Here is a 13,560-nt window from a genome sequence, read left to right as displayed (position 1 = left end):
TCATCACTACCTGTTGCCACTCCCTCCTTTGTCACTTTCACCGACGTTCCTTGTTGTTCTCTTGTTTGTCGTACATTGTTAAACTTCTTCCAAAACATCTCTTTATTCTCCCTAAAGTTTACTGATACTCGCTCACCCCAACTCTCATTTGCCTTCTTTTTCATCCCAATGAATTCTGTTATTATTGATTTTAAGAACAATTACGCTTCATAAGACTTCTGTTCCTGATAAAGGCAAAATATTTGATCAACTGTAGACAAAGTTAGTAACAAAGTTGTTCATTCGAGGGAAAATCCAGCTCCACTGAGCTCCTACTCTGAGACCTCCAACGCACATTTACACCTAAGAATTTCCAGTATCATATTATGTGCCCTTATCAGGCTGGACAAACTGACACACTTTCTAAAGTTATTGTTTGTTGGGTTTAACGGCAAGCAACCTAGGAGGAAGGAAGATCATTAGGCCTGCAACCCACTCTGCTGTTACATGCTCTTCTTTGGAATACCTTTGTGCCCCGTTGTGAAACAGTTAGTAAACATAAATAATGTATAGTTAAATGGTTGAAGCAGGAATTTCAAGGAAAGAGACAATCAGTTGTCCTAACAACAAGGTCATGTTGTTGCAAATGGTACAAAATTAATGAATTGAATTTCACATATCTTACGAATCACATCATCCCAGTCAGCTCTGTCTCTTTCAGGGAAAAAAAATCACCGTATGAATTAAATCTGGGCTGGAATCATCAAACAATTTTATGCCATTCTTTTTTTTCTTTGTAGATACAAAATTCTGATATCTTTTTTCCGTGTATGTGTGTGTGCGTGTGTCGTATTTGGGGCATCTGAGCATTATTGTTGTATAGTGAGGACTGTGTTGCATTTGTACATTGTGGGGTAAAGGCTTGATGGTTGGAGGCAGAAGGTGAGTTAGATATGCTGTGTTCATACGGAGGCGGGCCAGCACCCCTTCCTCAGTTCTGTTGGCACGCTGGTCGGAGGTCGACCAGTCGCCAATTTCTGGTCTGAATTTATTTCGTAATCCCTGGTTGATCCACTGACTTGGCCATATTGTGTTCCCTTCCACAGAGAGACACACATAGGACCGCACCTTCCGACGAGCTTCGCGTACGCACGCAGTCGACTCAGCAAGTCTGTCTGCCTGTTCGCTGCTGCAAATGTTGCAATGACCAGGTACTGGGCCAGATCAAGATGATGGACTTATCACAGGTATGCAGTTTATTGATAATGAGGTCATGTGCGTCATTTGTATCTGTTGAATCTGAATGTATAGCCTACAGTGCTGATAGCCTGATAAGATAACAGATTTATCGCATCTAGAGTTAAAGCCAGTAATCTATGGCTTTATCAACTGCAAACACTTCTACACAGAAAACATGCATGAATGGGTAGGCAGAACCTGAGGGAACGGTCAGGCATCCACACACATCCACCCGTCCTGGAGTCGTCGGTGTACATAGGAATATAATCAGAATATCTCACAAATAATTCCCCAAATCGCTGGTGGACCTCCACCACCGGAGCAGTTCGTCTGTTGGAGAGCAGCCAGCTGGCGTTGATGTGAATGTTTAACGGCTCCCAAGGAGCTATTTCTTTTTTTCATCACCGGATGATCATCTTTCATTATAAGTACAGCCATGCAGTGTTCCTCATAATTAGGTCATCGGCGGAGCTGTCAGCATTATAATCTTACCCTGCACCTAGACATTTGTAGCAATATGAACATATTCTATAAGGGAAAAATTTTGGCCCCACTGTTCGGAATAAGTTAGATAAAGATTTCACGTAATCTTTTCTTAGTTTATAATACTTTGGAAATTCTTTAACTTCTTAAAACTGCAAATGTGTATCATGAGTAACCTATGAACGATGGGAACACTCATTGAAATCTCTTACAACGACTCTCACACATTTTTGAGTTTGTCGTATAGTTATCTCATTTTCTGTTTTCTTTATTCTCTGTAACAGAAAACTGAATCAGAGAATGGGAACCTACAGGAATATGACAACACCTCGCCCAAGTCTATCCAGAGAGGTAGTAAAGAGTTATGATACTCGCCCATACTCACCTCATTAATCATTCCATGAAGGAAACACCGTCCTAAACAGGTGAAATTTGTCAGAGTAGTTCCCATATACCTTTTCTTAAGACCTAATAATGTGCTATATCTCTCTTTCTCGCGGTAAGCCAAATTATTAGCATTTTGCCAATAGACGTAGTGTCTTAAAGATAAGCATTTCGTTTCACAATGCAAATATGAGCTTAGAGAAGCGTCCATCGTGTTTTTTTTTTCTTTTTTTTTTTTGCATAGGCTGAATGATCACAGACCGCGCCGTAGCTGACGAACCCTTTTCTTGCCACACTACACATACTATCTGTCATCAGCTAAAGCAACGTCGGGATGAGGGTTAGGCGGACACTGGCTTAAATGTGAGCACTAGTGATGACCCCCACACTGCTTCAAGAAATCATTTTCTTATCTTTACGTTGGAGGCTCCAGTCACGGACAGTCCACATCAAGGTCGGGTCTTAAATGAAATATGGAGAGGTTAATGAAAGAGAAAAAGAAGAGACAAGGGAAAAGTATTCGCGAATTTCGGATAAGGTAAAAAAAAAAACGTGCTTTTCAAAATGTGCCAGGTAATAATCACTGGAAATGACATGAGTGGGTGAAGAGTTTCAAAGCTTCAAGGTGTAGGGAAAGAAACAGTTATCAAAACGGCCCACTTTTAAGTTGCCAAAAGCCACGCAGAGTCATACTTTATTGCGTGGTGTACTTAGTGTTGTAGTCACACAAGCAACCAGCTCTCGAAAGGATAAACCAAAGTAATAATACCTGTAGAACCAACATTGCGGCGTAGGGACAGGCGGGTCAAGTTTTGAAGTTAGCCTTGGGCAGCTGACAAGTCGGACCGCTTTCGACTCAACTCTGTCAGATCTGGATGCAGAGAGAAAACCACCCAAGATATGAGCGCAGTACTCCGTACATGGACGGATCACCCTTGTATAAACGGAGCAGCTGTTCGGAAGAAAAGAAATTTCGACATCTAAACAGGACTCCCAGGTTCTTAGGGGCAGACTTAACTATTTTCGTAGTGTGGGGTTTCCAAGAAAGAGTGGAAGTTAAAGTAGTACCTGTATGTTCATAGAATTAAGAGGTGGAACTACAGAACCGTTGAAGGAGACGAAAGTTGTGAGGCATTTCCGATAGAGATATGGGCAGAGGCTGGGTCGTAGAGGTATCAAACGTATCCAGATTTCGTGTATCTCACTGAGATGTCCTGTCCAAGTCTGGATTTATTGAGGAAGCTGTGTCAAGACGAGATGCAGATCGAGTGAGAAAAGAAGGAGCAGAATTGAAGGATGTGGAAGGATCCAGTGTTGATTCGTCAGGATATGAGTGAGCTAGATTATTTGAGAAAAAAAAAAGAGGTGCAGGATACAGTTCAGAACCTTGGGGGACATCGCAATTGATGGAGATAGGTAGAGAGGCTGATCCAACAACAACCATGGAGATAGATCAGACAGAGGGGAAGCTAGATATGAGAGAGCGAAGCCAAAAGAGGAAAACATAGACATGAGACCCCGATGCCACACCCAGTCAACAGTGTTGGGTATGTCCAGGTTCCTTTTCTCAGACATGTCTCTTCTGTTTTGTCATCTCGGTTACGTTTACATGAATATCATACAACCTAGCCTCATCCTTCGAGATGATCCCCCCCCCCCCGTTCCTTTTTCTGTTCCATATTCTAGAAACCAAAATACAAGAAGGGAAGGGGGAGTGGGGATCATTTCCCACACTCCCGCCCCATTTGGTCGCCTTCTACGACACGCATGGAATACAGTGGTAGAATTCTTTCTTTCCTACCTCAGGGATATATAGATACACGTTTATTCATGTATCAGTTTATCTACTTGTCAATTCCCGCTTTATGTCGTTAATGCCAGAAACAGATGAAGGTTATGGGTTATAGGTTGGCAGATGTAGGGTGTTTGGGTCGGGATGGTATGCGAAGCGAGTGCCATGAAGAGTGGTTTGGTGAAGAGAAGAGATGGTTAAAGCCTTACTTAAGAGGAAATGTGGCAAGGCAGTTGGAGTGGATGGTATTGCATTTGAATTTCTTAACTAAGGGGGGTGACTATGTTGTTGACTGGTTAATTAAGATTTTCATGGTGAGGTGTGGGGGATTGGCGGAATGCAGGTATAGTTCCATTGCATAAAAACAAGGAGGACAAAGGTAAGTGTTCAAACTACAGCTGCAGATATATAAGTTTTATGAGTGTCCCTGGTAAGTTGGATTGAGAGAGGGTGAAGACATTTACAGAGCATGAGACTGAGGGAGAACAGTTTAGTTTCAGAAGTGGCAGAGGATGTGTGGATCAGGTGTGTACCTTAAAGAATGTGTGTGAGAAATACTTAGAAAAACAGATGTATTTATGTGTGGTATATATGGATGTGGAGAAAGCATGTAACAGGGTTGATAGAGATGCCATGTAGAAGGTTTTAAGAATATACGGTATGGGAGGAGAGCTGCTAGAAGCAGTGAGAAGTTTTTATCGAGAGTGCGAGGCATGTGTACGAGTAGGAAGAGTGGGAAGTGATTTGTTGTAAATGGAGATTTGTCTGCGGCAGGTGTATGTGTTGTCATCATGGCTATTTAATTTGTCTGTGAATGGGTTGGGGAGGTAAGTATAGAATAAGAGTCTTGCGAGAAAGGGGCGAGTATGCAGTCTGTAAGGGACGAGGGCGATTGGGAAGTGAATCAGTTGTTTGCTGATGACACAGCACTGGTGGCAAATTCGAGTGAGAAACTGCAAAAGTTGGTGTAGTAGTCTGGAAGAGCACGTAAAAGGGGGAAGTTGAAAGAAATGTGAATACAAGCGAAGTTATTCGGTAAAGCTGGGTAGAGAGACAGGTTAGTTGGGATGTGAGTATGAATGGAGAAAATCTGAAGGAAGTGAAGTGTTTTAAATAGCCGGGAGTGGACACGGCAGCGAATGGGACCATGGAACTGAAAGCGATTCTTAGAGTAGGTGAGGGAGCGAAGGTATATGTGTGTGTGTGGGCGTGTGTGTGGGTGGGTTGGACCATTCTTTCGTCTGTTTCCTTGCGCTACCTTGCTAACGGGGAGACAGCGACAAAGTAAAATAAATGGAAAATATTATATATATATATATATATATATATATATATATATATATATATATATATATATATATATATATATATATATATTTTTATTATACTTTGTCGCTGTCTCCCGCGTTTGCGAGGTAGCGCAAGGAAACAGACGAAAGAAATGGCTCAACCCCCCCCCCCCCCCCCCCCCCCCCATACACATGTATATACATACGTCCACACACGCAAATATATATACCTACACAGCTTTCCATGGTTTACCCCAGACGCTTCACATGCCTTGATTCAATCCACTGACAGCACGTCAACCCCGGTATACCACATCGCTCCAATTCACTCTATTCCTTGCCCTCCTTTCACCCTCCTGCATGTTCAGGCCCCGATCACACAAAATCTTTTTCACTCCATCTTTCCACCTCCAATTTGGTCTCCCTCTTCTCCTTGTTCCCTCCACCTCCGACACATATATCCTCTTGGTCAATCTTTCCTCACTCATTCTCTCCATGTGCCCAAACCACTTCAAAACACCCTCTTCTGCTCTCTCAACCACGCTCTTTTTATTTCCACACATCTCTCTTACCCTTACGTTACTCACTCGATCAAACCACCTCACACCACACATTGTCCTCAAACATCTCATTTCCAGCACATCCATCCTCCTGCGCACAACTCTATCCATAGCCCACGCCTCGCAACCATACAACATTGTTGGAACCACTATTCCTTCAAACATACCCATTTTTGCTTTCCGAGATAATGTTCTCGACTTCCACACATTCTTCAAGGCCCCCAGAATTTTCGCCCCCTCCCCCACCCTATGATCCACTTCCGCTTCCATGGCTCCATCCGCTGCCAGATCCACTCCCAGATATCTATAACACTTCACTTCCTCCAGTTTTTCTCCATTCAAACTCACCTCCCAATTGACTTGACCCTCAACCCTACTGTACCTAATAACCTTGCTCTTATTCACATTTACTCTTAACTTTCTTCTTCCACACACTTTACCAAACTCAGTCACCAGCTTCTGCAGTTTCTCACATGAATCAGCCACCAGCGCTGTATCATCAGCGAACAACAACTGACTCACTTCCCAAGCTCTCTCATCCCCAACAGACTTCATACTTGCCCCTCTTTCCAAAACTCTTGCATTTACCTCCCTAACAACCCCATCCATAAACAAATTAAACAACCATGGAGACATCACACACCCCTGCCGCAAACCTACATTCACTGAGAACCAATCACTTTCCTCTCTTCCTACACGTACACATGCCTTACATCCTCGATAAAAACTTTTCACTGCTTCTAACAACTTTCCTCCCACACCATATATTCTTAATACCTTCCACAGAGCATCTCTATCAACTCTATCATATGCCTTCTCCAGATCCATAAATGCTACATACAAATCCATTTGCTTTTCTAAGTATTTCTCACATACATTCTTCAAAGCAAACACCTGATGCCACACATCCTCTACCACTTCTGAAACCACACTGCTCTTCCCCAATCTGATGCTCTGTACATGCCTTCACCCTCTCAATCAATACCCTCCCATATAATTTACCAGGATTACTCAACAAACTTATACCTCTGTAATTTGAGCACTCACTCTTATCCCCTTTGCCTTTGTACAATGGCACTATGCACGCATTCCGCCAATCCTCAGGCACCTCACCATGAGTCATACATACATTAAATAACCTTACCAACCAGTCCACAATACAGTCACCCCCTTTTTTAATAAATTCCACTGCAATACCTTTCAAACTATTCGCCATTTCCCGCGTTAGCGAGGTAACGTTGAGAACAGAGAACTGTGTATTTGATAATAGAAGATTAAATGATTTTTCTCTTGGTAATAGGGTTAGTGTTAATAACTGAGATGGCATTACTCCAGTCAATACAATGATCATAGTTTTTAACATGATTAAACAAGGCATTTGATTCTTGTCCCGTTCTTATACTATATTTATGTTCTTATGTCTAACAGAAAGATCCTTACCAGTCTGACCAACATAAAATTTATCACAGTTTCCAGAAGGCACTTTATAGATGCAACCAAGAGAATTTTCTGGTGAATTCCTGATTAAGATATTCTTTATAGTATTATTGTTGCTAAAGGCAACATTTACATTAAAGGATTTAAGCAACATGGGAAACAAAGTGAAATTATTATTGAAAGGGAGAACTAAAAGATTCTTGGTGTCAATGGGAGGTTTGGGCTCAAGTGATCAGGGCCTGAACATGCAGGGGGGTGAAAGGTGGGCAAGGAATAGAGTGAATTGAATCGATGTGGTATACCGGGATCGACGTGCTGTCACTGGATTGAATCAGGGCATGTAAAGCGTCTGAGGTAAACCATGGAAAGTTCTGTGGGGCCTGGATGTGGAAAGGGAGCTGTGGTTTCGGGCATTATTGCATGACAGCTAGAGACTGAGTGTGAACAAATGGGGCCCTTGTTGTCTTTTCCTAGCGCTACCTCGCACACATGAGGGGGGAGGGGGATGTTATTCCATGAGTGGCAAGGTGGCGATGGTAATGAATAAAGGCAGACAGTGTGAATTGTGTGCATGTGTATATATGTATATGTCTGTGTGTGTATGATATGTGAACATTGAGATGTATGGGTATGTATATTTGCGTGTGTGGACGTGGATGTATATACATGTGTATGGGGGTGGGTTGGGCCATTTCTTTCGTATGTTTCCTTGCGCTACCTAGCAAACGCGGGAGACAGCGACAGAGCAAAATAAGAAAATGAATAATATATATATATATATATATATATATATATATATATATATATATATATATATATATTATATATATTATCATTATTATTATCATTATTATTATTATCATTATTATTATTATTGTTATTCTTTGTGTGTGTGTATGTGTGTGTGTGTGTGTTGTGTGTGTGTGTGTATGTAAATGCGCTAATCAAGAACAGCTGAGATGAGCAAGAAGGAGTGCTCGTATCAGATATTATGAAGTGGGTGATGAACCCAGAGACCTCGAGGTCGTTACGGGATAGCAAGTGTTGCAGCACTGTAGGATGTTTTAAGATTCCATGGGAACAACCATGTCCACCACATCCTGGCCATGGTATATATATATATATATATATATATATATATATATATATATATATATATATATATATATATATATATATACTTATCACATTCTTTTAGTGTTCCTGGTCTGTCGTCAGATTCTAAATGCGAGATGACATTAGGAAGATCCCTAAACAAAGTACTCGAGGTAACTTGTAGCGCCTAGTAACGCGAATGTAGAGACCGCTGCCAGCTGCATGCTACAGTAATATGACGCGCACACCTGAAAAGGGCAGCAAAGACTAAGAAAGGCTCATGCAAGGTCGCACGTACATAGACAGCGTGCAGGCTAGTGATACCCTGACTCTCTGCTGATAGAGTTTTACCAACTCAGCTCAAGAACAAATAATCTTTTTTTTTATATTTAGGTGGTCATACGTATTCTTATACGTTGTCACATCAAATCAATGTTTGCTGAATGGTTTGAACGGGTAATGTTTCAGCAGAATGCACCGTCTTCTGCCATCTCTTTTAGCTGTCTAGAGTGTGCATGACCGGATCACCCGAACAATGATATTCATTGGTTAATATCTCTATCCTTTACTTCGAAGATTCCCTCCTACCCGACTAAACAATTCAGTATCATCTTATGCAATAATTTATAACATCTCAGATCTTGTAACGCTAGATAAACTTCAGTATAGTGTTAGATTTGCGATGAACATTTTCCCTGTGTTCTAAATGCTTAATGTTGGCGGTGGGTGTGACTCCGGAAAAGAAAAAAACAAAGAGAAAATACAAGTACAGAAGAGTTGAAATGCTAGAAGAGCGAACCTCTCGACTCGCAAACCCTGCCAGCCCTTACCTAGGGAAGTTCCCCAACACTGGCTGAGTGATGACCAATGGGAATAATCTTTTCGTACTGCCTATACAGCCAGTAAATTGATATACCATATGTACTATTTATCATGACTCTATATACAACATTTTCGTTTGACTTTTTCCCTTGGGATCGGTTCAGAGAGTATTCAATCATGGTCCAAAAGAATATCGAACACTACATAAAGAAACGATGCTCAAAGTGTGAAAAAGAAATTTTCCCGTAACAGTCCAAGAGTCAGCATACATGGAACCTGTTGTTGTTGAAAAATGTATCAAATTACATTCGAAAAAGACCAGATATAATGATGTTTAAATATTCATGATAAATGGGTGATATCACGTGCAGAAATTACCATGAATACTTCCCTAAAATGTGTTCAACATTGCGCACACCGACGGCCGCACAGGGAAGTTTCGCTGGCGGAGGGAGGAGCCTGCAACGTGTGGGGGAGGTAAGGTCGTCCAGTAAGTGAAGACGAGTCCGGTTGGCAACACTTATCGTGAAGCCACGGGAGAGTCTCCTTAGCTGCCGGAAGTTGACCCATATACCAAGTGCTGTGATAAAGAAGGATTGTATTGACGACCAGGGGAACAGGTGCTGTTCACGAGTGTCTTACGTTGTTGTTGTTGTTCATGGTGGTAGTATGGCGCGTTCAAATGTTAATATTTTTTTTTGTGGTGTGTTTGACTTTTTGTCGTGGTACGTGTAGGTCAAGTTGAGCGAAGTGGTGTCGCATTCGAGTAAGCTCAAAGCACAGTCATTCGTTGCTACAGTTGCATATTAGCGTAACTATACAGTAGAATATGGCGATCATTACATGTGGAGTAGTGTGTTACTCAGGGCGACATCGTTGTGTGGTAGTGGCAGACAGCTCATAGGGATCAACGCCGGAATTTTTCACGGGAAGAACCAGTTACACTGTGTGCACTGACCAGTTTTCTTTTCAACTTTCTTTAGATTTCTCTCTTCCCTGTAGCTTTCACCATTGCACATTTTGTCGAGCAACAAGTCCGTTCACAGCTTGTCACTGGAGAGACATTTCGTTGCTGTACAAGTGAAGACACCTACTGCGTGCTGCTTATCCACCTCGTCTCGTGCTGGTGACAGCTTCGGCAGTATGTGAAACAAGACAATCCTGCGATTAACCCAAATAGTTCTTTTCCTGCACTGGCAGCCTGAGGCGCGCCCACGTTGGCATAACCCAAACTCTGACGGACCTGGGAGGAAAAATGATTCATCAAGAGTGCAAATAAGGCAACCCAAACGGTGGGCTTTTGTAAGGGACTATTTAAGTCTTTATTGACTTGAGCCAAAATGTTAATCATTCTCAATATTGTTCTGGATCAGTTGTCTAATGAATTGTACTTTGTAATAATGATTGAATATTGCCTGACATCCAGCCAGTCTCTTTCAGTTCAGTAATATGTGATCGCACAGAACTACGCAATCCAGTTGAGTCTGTACCTCAAATAAGAAAGTTTACGCCGACTGAAGGAATAGATCTATGACGCGTACTTTGTGTCCATGTAATATTTTCCTGCGTGCGACAAAGCATTACTTAGACTGTCTCTCTTATCGAAAAGAAATGAAGATGAAGCGACAGATTCCCTGATGACTTACATCCAGTTCAGGCGTGTAGCTGACGTCACAGGTTTCAGCAGCTGGTGACGACGTGGTGATGTGGAGGAGGATCATGACCCACGAGGAGTAGCAACCCCCCCCCCCCCATCTCCCTCCTCCTCCCCGCTTCCATGTCTCCAAAGTGTAGCCCGCCAGCCTTGGTGGACTGCTGCGCCCGGCCCGCTATAACCCGTCACCAAACACCAGTAGCGCCTGACGCCTACTATAGTAGTTTATAACAATATTCCACATCCCTGAAGACTGATTCATCACCGAAGACTGAAAACATCTTTGCCACAGTCCCACATCGGTGACCTATGCTTCCGCTGGGGAACAGAACACCGTGTGGCTATGATCTTTCTCCCGTGGGTTATTCTCACGTACGCGGGAACCTGACAGTGACCAAACCCTGCAGCAGAACGATTATATTCCAAGATATTACGGAAACTGTGGTTTCACAAAGTTGATGTGTTGCAGTAATCATAGAACTGAGTCTAGCGTACGTGAGGCGTGCACCACGTGTGCCTAGTGTTGTACATTGTCATGCAGGGCTTACTTGCATACTATCATAGCACAGATTGCAGCGGTATAAGGCTATGTAGCGGTACAAGGCCATGTAGTGGTATAATGCTATGTAGCGGTACAAGGCTTTGTAGCGGCATAAAGCCATGTAGGGGCTACTCTTATTTTTCTGTTTGTTTTTGAGCTTACACGACGTATGCATGTCTGTTATGTTTTCTTTCTATGTCATTGTTACATAGTTGATGAACTTAGCACACCTCTTGTTACAGACCATTACTACATAGGTTTACGTTCTTTCCCCCCGCTTTTAGGAAAATATTTCGTCGTTACGAACATATCGGAAGCAGGTGGGCGGTGGGCACCGAGCGCGGAGGTGATGCCACCTAGGTGTGGCTTGACGAGTAGTGACAGCGGCTCTGTGAGCTAGCGCGTCAGTGGATGTCAAGTTTCCCTGCCCTAGCCCAGGTCGCTATTTTCTCTTCCTCATGTATGCTATACAAACACAATCTTTCTCTCCATCTTCCACATAACACTTGACAAGTGGCACAATCATTTGCTCCATCATCCACCTAACACTTGGCTCCATGTGACGCACACAGTTCTTTATTCCAAACTTCATGTTTCCTCTTTCCCTGGGGACATAGCAGAAAGAAACTTACCCACGAATATCCTGCGTGTCATAAGAAGTGACAAATATGGACGGGAGTGGAGGGGCTAGACATCCTTTCCTCCTTGTGTTGTCACTTTCCTAGAGAAAGAACAGAGTCCAGTGAGGATGGTTCCTTGAAGGATCCCCACGGTGGGGAGTATCAGAATGTGTGTCGGGTGTAACCAGGATGAGAAGGGAGACGTAGGTACTATGTTTGAGGAGAGGAACCTTGACGTTCTGGCTCTGAGTCGATTCAAACTCAAGGGGAAAATACAGTGTTTTGGGGGTGTCCAGGAACTAAATAATGGTGTTACTGTCAGAGGAAAAACAAGGGTTGGGGCGGCGCTTCTGGTAAAGGAGTTTTGGGAATGTGTGAAGAATATAAGGAAGTGAGCTTCAGACTTATAAGGGTTAGGCGAAAAGCATATTACGAGAGGTGGGTGATTCTCAGGCCTATGACCCTGGCAGTGAGAGCAGAGGAAAAAAGGGGACTCTTTTAGGAGCTGAGTGAGTGCATGGGCAGACGTAGAAAAGGCCTCATTCGCTCACATCCATTCCCTACCTGTCATGTGTAATGCACCGAAATGACAGGTTCCTATTCACAACCAGGCTCTAGACACCATTCCATGGCTTCCTCCTGCTGCTTCAAACTATCTGGTTTAGTCCAATAACAGCCCTTAGACCCATGTATACCACATCGCTTCAACTTGTTCTATACCGTCCACGCCTTTCAGTCACGTGCATGTTCAGGTCCCGGCCTCTCAAATACTGTTTCACTCAATTCTTCCATCACCGATTTGGTGTCTGTCTTCTCCATGTCCCCTTCATTTTGACACGCATATCTCGTTGTCAATCTTTCTTTCCTCATTCTTTCCAGATGTCCATACTTTAGCGCACCCTCTTCAGCTCTCTCAACTTTACTTATTAACATACATCTTTCTCTTACTCTTTCCCCATTTAGAAAGTTAGAATACAAGGAGGGGAGGGTTTCTAGCCCCCCGCTCTCATCCCCTTTAGTAGCTTTCTACGACAAATTCTACGACAAATTTTCGAAAAATGTGTAAAAGGAGAAATTTAAGATTAAATGTGAATAAAAGCAAGGCTAATAGGTTCAGCAGGGTTGAGGACAATTTAGTTGGATGTAAGTCTGAATGGAAAAAGTTGGAGGAAGTGAAGAGTTTAAGATATCTGGGAGTGGACTTGTCAGTGAATGGAACCATGGAAGTGGATTTGAGTTATAGGATTGGGGAGGAGGCGAAGGTTGTTGGAGCTATGAAGAATGTGTGGAAAGAGGGAACGTTACATCGGAGAGCAAAAATGGGAATGCTTGAAGGAACAGTGATAGCTTTAACAATATATGGTTGCGAGGCATAGGCTATATATATGGTTGTGTGGAGGAGGGTGGTTGTGTTGGAAATGAAATATTTGAGGACAATATGTGGTGTGAGGTGGTTTGATCGAGTAAGTAATGAAAGGGTAAGAGAGATGTGTGGTAACAAAAAGAGTGTGGCTGAGAGAGCAGAAGAGGGTGTATTGAAATGGTTTGGACACTTGGAGAGAATGAGTGAGGAAAGATTGACAAAGAGGATATATGTGTCAGAGGTGGAGGGAAGAAGGAGAAGCGGGAGACCAAATTGGAGGTGGAAGGATGAAGTGAAAAAGA

The 13,560-nt window shown here is 42.8% G+C and overlaps 1 protein-coding gene across 3 annotated transcripts in view; it reads left to right on the top strand.

Moving 5' to 3' along the window:
- The first annotated feature begins 1,090 nt into the window (after window positions 1-1,090).
- LOC139767114 (D-beta-hydroxybutyrate dehydrogenase, mitochondrial-like) overlaps window positions 1,091-13,560 on the top strand; it is a 44,648-nt gene continuing 32,178 nt past the window's right edge. The window contains exon 1 of one of the 3 annotated variants that reach the window (XM_071696123.1): window positions 1,091-1,226. The gene's annotated coding sequence lies outside the window, so the exon portion shown is untranslated. Of the gene's footprint in view, window positions 1,227-9,568; window positions 9,701-13,560 lie in introns of those variants that run through there. The other 2 variants (XM_071696114.1, XM_071696105.1) reach the window with 2 other exon arrangements.

Source organism: Panulirus ornatus, chromosome 4 (genome assembly GCF_036320965.1).
Source record: "Panulirus ornatus isolate Po-2019 chromosome 4, ASM3632096v1, whole genome shotgun sequence".
Classification (NCBI taxonomy): Eukaryota; Metazoa; Arthropoda; class Malacostraca; order Decapoda; family Palinuridae; genus Panulirus; species Panulirus ornatus.
Note: the sequence above shows the minus strand (reverse complement) of the source record. Positions and strands in the feature narration are given on the sequence as shown.